Genomic DNA, 10,000 nt, shown 5'->3' with positions numbered 1-10,000 from the left:
TTAGCTTGACAAACTCTTTCTAGTGGTGTTTTTCTTTGACTTGTCATTTCTTTTAATCAGTTCTGCACCTTATTTGGCTATGTTTTTGCTGAGAAATGATAGCGTCTACGGAGTCGCCATGAGTAGAGCAGCATGTGTGCGCCGCCGAGACCTAGTTTAGGATGTTTGCCTGTTATACTCTGGTTTCTCTTCAGATCGAATAAATCTTTCGCCTTTTACTAAAGATTTCCGTGGAGGGGAACAACTATGAGTTTCAGAGAATTTTTTGATGCCTAGCTAAAGCTGGGCTTGCTAATCTGGTGAAAAATAGCTTGAGTTCTTTTGATTTGGAAAGATGCTGAGACAGCGTTAATGTTGTTGGTGGTGGTGGTGGTCAACGTGGCATCGAAAACCATTTGGTGGTCTTGGTCTACCTACAAGTTATCGGAGCATTATTGGGTGTCTTTTTTTGTTGGCTTTGTGCGGTTGGCCTCAAATGAAAGTTGACGGTGTAGCCAACCAAAGCGGCTCCTGCTTGAATTCTTGCGGACTCGCTCCTGTTAGCAAAACGTTGAAAAAACTTCCCGCGTGCTCCATTCTCGGTAAGTCGGCCCCTGTGCGGTCCTATTCGACTCTTTTTAAGGGATCCTTTAAAAAGCACAGGGCAACGCGCTATATTCCCCAATTCCATTGCCGCGCGCCTTTTATGCGGTTCTGATGAAGCGAATTGCTACAAGCGCCTGCTGATTCCCGCTATGCAGCTGTAAAGACATGCAAATTAGGCTGTCCTGCTCTATAGCGGCCTTCTCTCATTATCCCCGGCAGTGGGCCGTCCTTTCACTTTTCCTTATTTGCATAACCCTAATGTATCTCAGGTGATATATTTTGACATTTTTAGCTTGACAAACTCTTTCTAGTGGTGTTTTTCTTTGACTTGTCATTTCTTTTAATCAGTTCTGCACCTTATTTGGCTATGTTTTTGCTGAGAAATGATAGCGTCTACGGAGTCGCCATGAGTAGAGCAGCATGTGTGCGCCGCCGAGACCTAGTTTAGGATGTTTGCCTGTTATACTCTGGTTTCTCTTCAGATCGAATAAATCTTTCGCCTTTTACTAAAGATTTCCGTGGAGGGGAACAACTATGAGTTTCAGAGAATTTTTTGATGCCTAGCTAAAGCTGGGCTTGCTAATCTGGTGAAAAATAGCTTGAGTTCTTTTGATTTGGAAAGATGCTGAGACAGCGTTAATGTTGTTGGTGGTGGTGGTGGTCAACGTGGCATCGAAAACCATTTGGTGGTCTTGGTCTACCTACAAGTTATCGGAGCATTTTTGGGTGTCTTTTGTTGTTGGCTTTGTGCGGTTGGCCTCAAATGAAAGTTGACGGTGTAGCCAACCAAAGCGGCTCCTGCTTGAATTCTTGCGGACTCGCTCCTGTTAGCAAAACGTTGAAAAAACTTCCCGCGTGCTCCATTCTCGGTAAGTCGGCCCCTGTGCGGTCCTATTCCACTCTTTTTAAGGGATCCTTTAAAAAGCACAGGGCAACGCGCTATATTCCCCAATTCCATTGCCGCGCGCCTTTTATGCGGTTCTGATGAAGCGAATTGCTACAAGCGCCTGCTGATTCCCGCTATGCAGCTGTAAAGACATGCAAATTAGGCTGTCCTGCTCTATAGCGGCCTTCTCTCATTATCCCCGGCAGTGGGCCGTCCTTTCACTTTTCCTTATTTGCATAACCCTAATGTATCTCAGGTGATATATTTTGACATTTTTAGCTTGACAAACTCTTTCTAGTGGTGTTTTTCTTTGACTTGTCATTTCTTTTAATCAGTTCTGCACCTTATTTGGCTATGTTTTTGCTGAGAAATGATAGCGTCTACGGAGTCGCCATGAGTAGAGCAGCATGTGTGCGCCGCCGAGACCTAGTTTAGGATGTTTGCCTGTTATACTCTGGTTTCTCTTCAGATCGAATAAATCTTTCGCCTTTTACTAAAGATTTCCGTGGAGGGGAACAACTATGAGTTTCAGAGAATTTTTTGATGCCTAGCTAAAGCTGGGCTTGCTAATCTGGTGAAAAATAGCTTGAGTTCTTTTGATTTGGAAAGATGCTGAGACAGCGTTAATGTTGTTGGTGGTGGTGGTGGTCAACGTGGCATCGAAAACCATTTGGTGGTCTTGGTCTACCTACAAGTTATCGGAGCATTTTTGGGTGTCTTTTTTTGTTGGCTTTGTGCGGTTGGCCTCAAATGAAAGTTGACGGTGTAGCCAACCAAAGCGGCTCCTGCTTGAATTCTTGCGGACTCGCTCCTGTTAGCAAAACGTTGAAAAAACTTCCCGCGTGCTCCATTCTCGGTAAGTCGGCCCCTGTGCGGTCCTATTCGACTCTTTTTAAGGGATCCTTTAAAAAGCACAGGGCAACGCGCTATATTCCCCAATTCCATTGCCGCGCGCCTTTTATGCGGTTCTGATGAAGCGAATTGCTACAAGCGCCTGCTGATTCCCGCTATGCAGCTGTAAAGACATGCAAATTAGGCTGTCCTGCTCTATAGCGGCCTTCTCTCATTATCCCCGGCAGTGGGCCGTCCTTTCACTTTTCCTTATTTGCATAACCCTAATGTATCTCAGGTGATATATTTTGACATTTTTAGCTTGACAAACTCTTTCTAGTGGTGTTTTTCTTTGACTTGTCATTTCTTTTAATCAGTTCTGCACCTTATTTGGCTATGTTTTTGCTGAGAAATGATAGCGTCTACGGAGTCGCCATGAGTAGAGCAGCATGTGTGCGCCGCCGAGACCTAGTTTAGGATGTTTGCCTGTTATACTCTGGTTTCTCTTCAGATCGAATAAATCTTTCGCCTTTTACTAAAGTTTTCCGTGGAGGGGAACAACTATGAGTTTCAGAGAATTTTTTGATGCCTACCTAAAGCTGGGCTTGCTAATCTGGTGAAAAATAGCTTGAGTTCTTTTGATTTGGAAAGATGCTGAGACAGCGTTAATGTTGTTGGTGGTGGTGGTGGTCAACGTGGCATCGAAAACCATTTGGTGGTCTTGGTCTACCTACAAGTTATCGGAGCATTTTTGGGTGTCTTTTGTTGTTGGCTTTGTGCGGTTGGCCTCAAATGAAAGTTGACGGTGTAGCCAACCAAAGCGGCTCCTGCTTGAATTCTTGCGGACTCGCTCCTGTTAGCAAAACGTTGAAAAAACTTCCCGCGTGCTCCATTCTCGGTAAGTCGGCCCCTGTGCGGTCCTATTCGACTCTTTTTAAGGGATCCTTTAAAAAGCACAGGGCAACGCGCTATATTCCCCAATTCCATTGCCGCGCGCCTTTTATGCGGTTCTGATGAAGCGAATTGCTACAAGCGCCTGCTGATTCCCGCTATGCAGCTGTAAAGACATGCAAATTAGGCTGTCCTGCTCTATAGCGGCCTTCTCTCATTATCCCCGGCAGTGGGCCGTCCTTTCACTTTTCCTTATTTGCATAACCCTAATGTATCTCAGGTGATATATTTTGACATTTTTAGCTTGACAAACTCTTTCTAGTGGTGTTTTTCTTTGACTTGTCATTTCTTTTAATCAGTTCTGCACCTTATTTGGCTATGTTTTTGCTGAGAAATGATAGCGTCTACGGAGTCGCCATGAGTAGAGCAGCATGTGTGCGCCGCCGAGACCTAGTTTAGGATGTTTGCCTGTTATACTCTGGTTTCTCTTCAGATCGAATAAATCTTTCGCCTTTTACTAAAGATTTCCGTGGAGGGGAACAACTATGAGTTTCAGAGAATTTTTTGATGCCTAGCTAAAGCTGGGCTTGCTAATCTGGTGAAAAATAGCTTGAGTTCTTTTGATTTGGAAAGATGCTGAGACAGCGTTAATGTTGTTGGTGGTGGTGGTGGTCAACGTGGCATCGAAAACCATTTGGTGGTCTTGGTCTACCTACAAGTTATCGGAGCATTTTTGGGTGTCTTTTTTTGTTGGCTTTGTGCGGTTGGCCTCAAATGAAAGTTGACGGTGTAGCCAACCAAAGCGGCTCCTGCTTGAATTCTTGCGGACTCGCTCCTGTTAGCAAAACGTTGAAAAAACTTCCCGCGTGCTCCATTCTCGGTAAGTCGGCCCCTGTGCGGTCCTATTCGACTCTTTTTAAGGGATCCTTTAAAAAGCACAGGGCAACGCGCTATATTCCCCAATTCCATTGCCGCGCGCCTTTTATGCGGTTCTGATGAAGCGAATTGCTACAAGCGCCTGCTGATTCCCGCTATGCAGCTGTAAAGACATGCAAATTAGGCTGTCCTGCTCTATAGCGGCCTTCTCTCATTATCCCCGGCAGTGGGCCGTCCTTTCACTTTTCCTTATTTGCATAACCCTAATGTATCTCAGGTGATATATTTTGACATTTTTAGCTTGACAAACTCTTTCTAGTGGTGTTTTTCTTTGACTTGTCATTTCTTTTAATCAGTTCTGCACCTTATTTGGCTATGTTTTTGCTGAGAAATGATAGCGTCTACGGAGTCGCCATGAGTAGAGCAGCATGTGTGCGCCGCCGAGACCTAGTTTAGGATGTGTCGCGGACACTGGCTGCAAGGACCTTTTTCTGTCCACATTCACCCTGTTATCTGGTATTTCGATATTAATCTTTTATTTTTTTGGACTTGCCCAATACATGATTCTTGAAAGAGCTGATCACATTAACCTGCAGAGACGAACTGTCTGGTCACCAGGTCTGCCTTAAGTGTTGTGTTAATTAACATGTTAATTATATTATTGTCTTTTAAGTTTTTGCTAGAGGGGAGGGGGGAGTGTCCATGAGTCAGCCCTACCTCGTTATCTAACCCCTTGTGTTAAATGTGTATAAAAAGGCTGTATTCTGTCCAATAAAGCAGTCAAGATTCTACAAGCTATTATCGACTAGACTTGTATTTACTGCAGCTATAATATTATATCTGTCAGATGGTCATACTGGAGGAAGCGGTGTTATTGACGGAGGCACTCAGTGGAGTGTGGAATAGGATCCGTCACAATTGGTGGCAGCGGTGGGATGCTTCCTCTTGCCTAGGCACACCCAAATCACCACCGGGACCCCCTGCTCCTAACAGCAGATGGAACATCACTACGCCAGACTCAAGCGCAGCACCTTGAAGGATCTCTTGGAAGCCCGTGGAAAAGTCTCCAGCAACAAATCCAGAGCGACTCTCATCACCGAACTAATGGAGATTGACCAGGCCAGTAACCCACCAGCAGATACCTCAGAGGCGGCAGAGTTCCAGCGTGACGTCCAGTGGCGACTGGCCTTGTATGGTACTCACCCCCCGCAGGAGGTTATCAGTCAAGTGTTAACAGAGGTGTCCCAGCTGCGAATGGCTAAACTCCAGCGGGACCAAGGAGCGTCAGTTATGTTCAACCGGGAAGCTCCAGCGGCCCGCAAAAAGCTACCCTATGCTGCCTTCCGCATGTTTCAAGATGGTGAAGATGAGATGGATGTTTACCTGCAAATGTTTGAGCGTCAATGCGGTCTCCAAGGTGTCAATAAAGCAGATTGGGTCACGCTCCTGGTCAGCCGTCTCACAGGAAGGGCTGCAGAGGCGTACAATAATGTCCCTGATGAGATCAGCCAGGACTATGACCGGGTAAAAGAAAGACTATTGGCTCGCTTCGGCATTACTCCAGAGGCACACCGTTTGAGGTTTCGCAACCTCCGCCGAAAGGAGAGAGAGCCTTACACAGAATGGGCTCATCAAATGACCCGAGCAGCGGAGAGTTGGATGACCGGGCGCCAAGCTGTTACCATGGCAGATGCGCTCCAGCTAATCCTCCTGGAACAATTCTACGATCATACCCCACATGAGGTTAGAGACTGGGTAAAGGATCGGCGGCCAGTCACAGTAGATGAAGCTGCCACCCTAGCTGACCAATACGTGGATTCAAGGCGGACTGTACAACCAGAGCCTAAGACCCCAGCCCGGCCTGTCCCCAACATTCCACGGAGCGTTGCCCCTCCACACCAGCCGTCGATCCCCGGCCCCACTCAGCTACCATCTTCACGAGGAAAAGGGGACCTCTGCTACAGATGCAACCAATCAGGGCATGTTAGGAGGTATTGTCCGCAGAATGTTTCCCAGGACGCGCGGAACAGGCCCCTTGGACCTGCCCGGGCTGCTGCACACTGTCTGGAGAGAGATGATGTGACTTACCCAAGCGAGGAGAATATTGGAATTCTACATGAGGCAGACCCTGTGCAAGCTGCCACTACAGATAATCGTTTGCACCATCGACAAGCCGTGTGGATTAATGGTCGGGCTGCCCAGGGACTGCGGGACACGGGAGCTACTATTACCTTGATACAGTCCCGAATGATAAACCCGGCAGAGCAGATGGGACGGTCTGTGGCTGTGCGGGTGGCCGGGGGAAATGTTATGCGGGTCCCCACTGCCAGGGTTCACCTTGATTGGGGTTCGGGGGCCAAAGAAGTGGAAGTGGGAATAATGCAGAACTTACCTGCAGAGGTTTTGTTGGGCAACGATTTGGGACGTTTAAATTCAGCCTTCTCCCTGGATGTATCCCCGGAAGCCTATCCTGTTACCACCCGCCAGCAAGCCCGGATGGAGGTGCGCTCCCTCGAGGACGGGACCCAGGTGAGACCTGTCACCCCTGACCTAGACTGTACTACCCCAACTAACCCTATCCCGACTTGGGCTTCTCCCCAAGAATTTGCTCAGGCAACTCTTAGCGACCCTTCCTTAGCTAGCTATAGGGAAAGAGCAGGATTGGACCCTGGGGGGTTGGAGAGGGAGCGAATAGAGTGGGTCCAGGGATTACTCTATCGGGTTACTGAGGGAAAGACAGCCTCCCATCCACCCAAGCGGCAGCTGGTTGTGCCGCAGAAATATCGTCATGACCTGCTGCGCATTGGGCATGACATACCCTTAGCCGGACACCTGGGGATGTCCCGGACCCTCCACCGTCTGACTCAGTCGTTTTTTTGGCCAGGGATTACAGGGGATGTCCGACAGTATTGCCGGACCTGTGACACATGCCAGCGGGTGGGTAAGCATGGGGGCCCGCTGAAAGCTCCCCTACACCCTTTACCGATCATTGATGAACCCTTTAGCCGTGTTGCCGTAGACCTGGTTGGACCATTGCCCAGACCTAGTCCTTCTGGGAAGAGATATATCCTTACTGTGGTGGATTATGCCACCCGGTACCCAGAGGCCATTCCCCTGGCAAATATCCATGCAGAAACTGTGGCTGATGCTTTGCTCCGGATCTTTGCCAGGGTGGGTTTCCCTCGGGAAATCATCTCTGACCAGGGGACCCAGTTCACTGCTGAGCTCACTCAGCAGTTATGGAGGCTGTGTGGGATAAAGCCCCTACAGAGCTCTCCCTATCACCCCCAGACCAACGGACTGTGTGAGAGGTTCAATGGAACACTGAAACAGCTGCTTAGGACATTTGCAACCTCTCACAGGGATTGGGAGAGATATCTGCCACACCTTCTCTTCGCTTATCGGGAGGTGCCGCAGGAATCTACCGGGTTCTCCCCATTTGAGTTACTGTATGGGAGGCGGGTGAGGGGGCCCCTAGATCTAGTCAGAGCCCACTGGGAAGGGGGAATTGATCCCCAAGGGTCCTCTATCGTAGCATACGTTCTTGAGTTTAGGGACAGACTGAAGGAGCTCACGGACACTGTCCAGGAGAACCTTCGGGCTGCCCAAAGGCGGCAGAAACGATGGTACGATCGTACTGCTCGGAACCGCACTCTGGAGGTTGGGCAGAAGGTTCTTGCCCTCAGACCAACCAAGCAGGACAAGTTACAGGCCACTTGGCAGGGACCTTACCGGGTTGTGGCAAAGCTCTGTGACACAACCTACCTAGTGGCTAAATGTTCGGATGAAAGAGTCCGACGGACCTTTCATGTGAACATGTTGAAAGCATACTGGGAAAGATCAGGAGAGGTGGCCGCTATATGTGCTCCAGCTGTGGAGGATTCTGAGAATCTTCCCCTGCTGGTGCTCCCGGAGCTAAATAGAATTACTGCAGGGATAGAGATGATAAAGCTTGACGACCAGCTAGGGCCGATGCAGAGAGAACAAGCTAGACAGGTCCTTAGTCAGAGAAGGGAAATGTTCTCCACAGTCCCTGGGTACACTACTATGGCAGTGCACCGTGTGGAGACCCCGGGACAACTGCCACTAAGACAGGCGGCTTACCGGATACCCGACGCAGTGAGAGAGGGGATGCGTCATGAGATTAAGGAGATGCTTGAATTGGGAGTCATTGAGCCATCCAGCAGTCCCTGGGCTTCCCCGGTGGTCCTTGTACCGAAGCGGGATGGCACAACTCGCTTCTGTGTAGACTACCGCAGATTAAATGAGTGCACCACCACTGATGCTTACCCTATGCCCCGGGTCGATGATCTGTTAGATCGCATTGCTCGGGGAAAATTCCTGACAACCCTTGACCTATGCAAAGGATACTGGCAAATTCCCCTGGATGCGGAATCTATTCCGAAATCGGCGTTCATTACCCCATTTGGCTTATACCAGTCTAAAGTAATGCCATTTGGGATGAAGAATGCACCGGCGACTTTCCAGAGGATGGTAGACCAACTCCTCGATGGCCTCCAGGACTATGCTTGTGCATATCTGGACGACATTGCGATCTACAGTGATACCTGGGAGGACCATCTGGTTCATCTGGGTGTCATGCTAGACCGCATCAAGGCTGCAGGACTAACCCTTAAGCCAGAGAAATGCAGCATAGGGATGTCCGAGGTACAGTACCTTGGACATCGAGTAGGCAGTGGACAACAACGACCTGAGCCTGCTAAGATTGAGGCCGTTGCCAAGTGGCCGACCCCCCGTACTAAAACCCAGGTCCTGGCGTTCCTCGGCACAGCTGGGTACTATAGGAAATTTGTCCCGCAATATAGTTCCATCGCTAAGCCCCTGACAGACCTGACTAAGAAGCACCTTCCCCGACAGGTACTGTGGTCCCCTGAGTGTGAAGCTGCCTTCCAACAATTAAAGAATGCACTAACTTCAGCTCCTGTTCTAGCTGCCCCTGACCCAACCAAACGTTTTTGTGTCCACACAGATGCCTCTACATTCGGGCTGGGGGCAGTACTGAGCCAAGTAGGACCTGATGGCGGTGAGCACCCAGTGGCCTACATCAGTCGGAAGCTGCTACCCAGGGAAGTCGGTTATGCAGCCGTGGAGAAGGAGTGTTTGGCGCTGGTGTGGGCTCTCAAGAAATTCCAACCTTATCTCTACGGACGATCTTTTACGGTGCTCACCGACCACAATCCATTAATCTGGCTTAATCGGGTCTCCGGGGATAATGGACGTTTGTTACGATGGAGCTTGGCACTGCAGCCCTACAATTTTACCATACAGTATCGGCCAGGAAAGCAGAATGGGAATGCTGATGGACTTTCCCGGCAAACGGAACTATAAAACTCTCCCGGACAGCCCCAAGCTGACCCGTGGTGGATCTAGTTGGGTCTGCCGGACTATGGGACAGGGGGGGGCACTGTCGCGGACACTGGCTGCAAGGACCTTTTTCTGTCCACATTCACCCTGTTATCTGGTATTTCGATATTAATCTTTTATTTTTTTGGACTTGCCCAATACATGATTCTTGAAAGAGCTGATCACATTAACCTGCAGAGACGAACTGTCTGGTCACCAGGTCTGCCTTAAGTGTTGTGTTAATTAACATGTTAATTATATTATTGTCTTTTAAGTTTTTGCTAGAGGGGAGGGGGGAGTGTCCATGAGTCAGCCCTACCTCGTTATCTAACCCCTTGTGTTAAATGTGTATAAAAAGGCTGTATTCTGTCCAATAAAGCAGTCAAGATTCTACAAGCTATTATCGACTAGACTTGTATTTACTGCAGCTATAATATTATATCTGTCAGATGGTCATACTGGAGGAAGCGGTGTTATTGACGGAGGCACTCAGTGGAGTGTGGAATAGGATCCGTCACAGGATGTTTGCCTGTTATACTCTGGTTTCTCTTCAGATCGAATAAATCT

The 10,000-nt window shown here is 48.7% G+C and overlaps 6 non-coding genes across 6 annotated transcripts in view; all 6 read left to right on the top strand.

Moving 5' to 3' along the window:
- The first annotated feature begins 174 nt into the window (after positions 1–174).
- Positions 175–289, top strand: LOC141124717 (U5 spliceosomal RNA). The gene has a single exon (XR_012241066.1). It is a non-coding gene; the product is annotated as a U5 spliceosomal RNA (small nuclear RNA).
- A 758-nt stretch (positions 290–1,047) lies between these two features.
- On the top strand, positions 1,048–1,162 carry LOC141124715 (U5 spliceosomal RNA). The gene has a single exon (XR_012241065.1). It is a non-coding gene; the product is annotated as a U5 spliceosomal RNA (small nuclear RNA).
- A 758-nt stretch (positions 1,163–1,920) lies between these two features.
- Positions 1,921–2,035, top strand: LOC141124714 (U5 spliceosomal RNA). Its single transcript, XR_012241064.1, has one exon. It is a non-coding gene; the product is annotated as a U5 spliceosomal RNA (small nuclear RNA).
- A 758-nt stretch (positions 2,036–2,793) lies between these two features.
- Positions 2,794–2,908, top strand: LOC141124980 (U5 spliceosomal RNA). Its single transcript, XR_012241293.1, has one exon. It is a non-coding gene; the product is annotated as a U5 spliceosomal RNA (small nuclear RNA).
- A 758-nt stretch (positions 2,909–3,666) lies between these two features.
- On the top strand, positions 3,667–3,781 carry LOC141124713 (U5 spliceosomal RNA). The gene has a single exon (XR_012241063.1). It is a non-coding gene; the product is annotated as a U5 spliceosomal RNA (small nuclear RNA).
- A 6,186-nt stretch (positions 3,782–9,967) lies between these two features.
- LOC141124712 (U5 spliceosomal RNA) overlaps positions 9,968–10,000 on the top strand; it is a 115-nt gene continuing 82 nt past the window's right edge. The window contains exon 1 of the small nuclear RNA XR_012241062.1: positions 9,968–10,000. This exon is cut by the window's right edge and continues 82 nt beyond it. This is a non-coding gene — a small nuclear RNA (U5 spliceosomal RNA).

The sequence above is a fragment of the Aquarana catesbeiana genome, linkage group LG01, assembly GCF_042186555.1.
Source record: "Aquarana catesbeiana isolate 2022-GZ linkage group LG01, ASM4218655v1, whole genome shotgun sequence".
Lineage (NCBI taxonomy): Eukaryota > Metazoa > Chordata > Amphibia > Anura > Ranidae > Aquarana > Aquarana catesbeiana.
The sequence above is the reverse complement of the archived record's forward strand: the minus strand, read 5'-3'. Positions and strand labels throughout refer to the sequence as shown.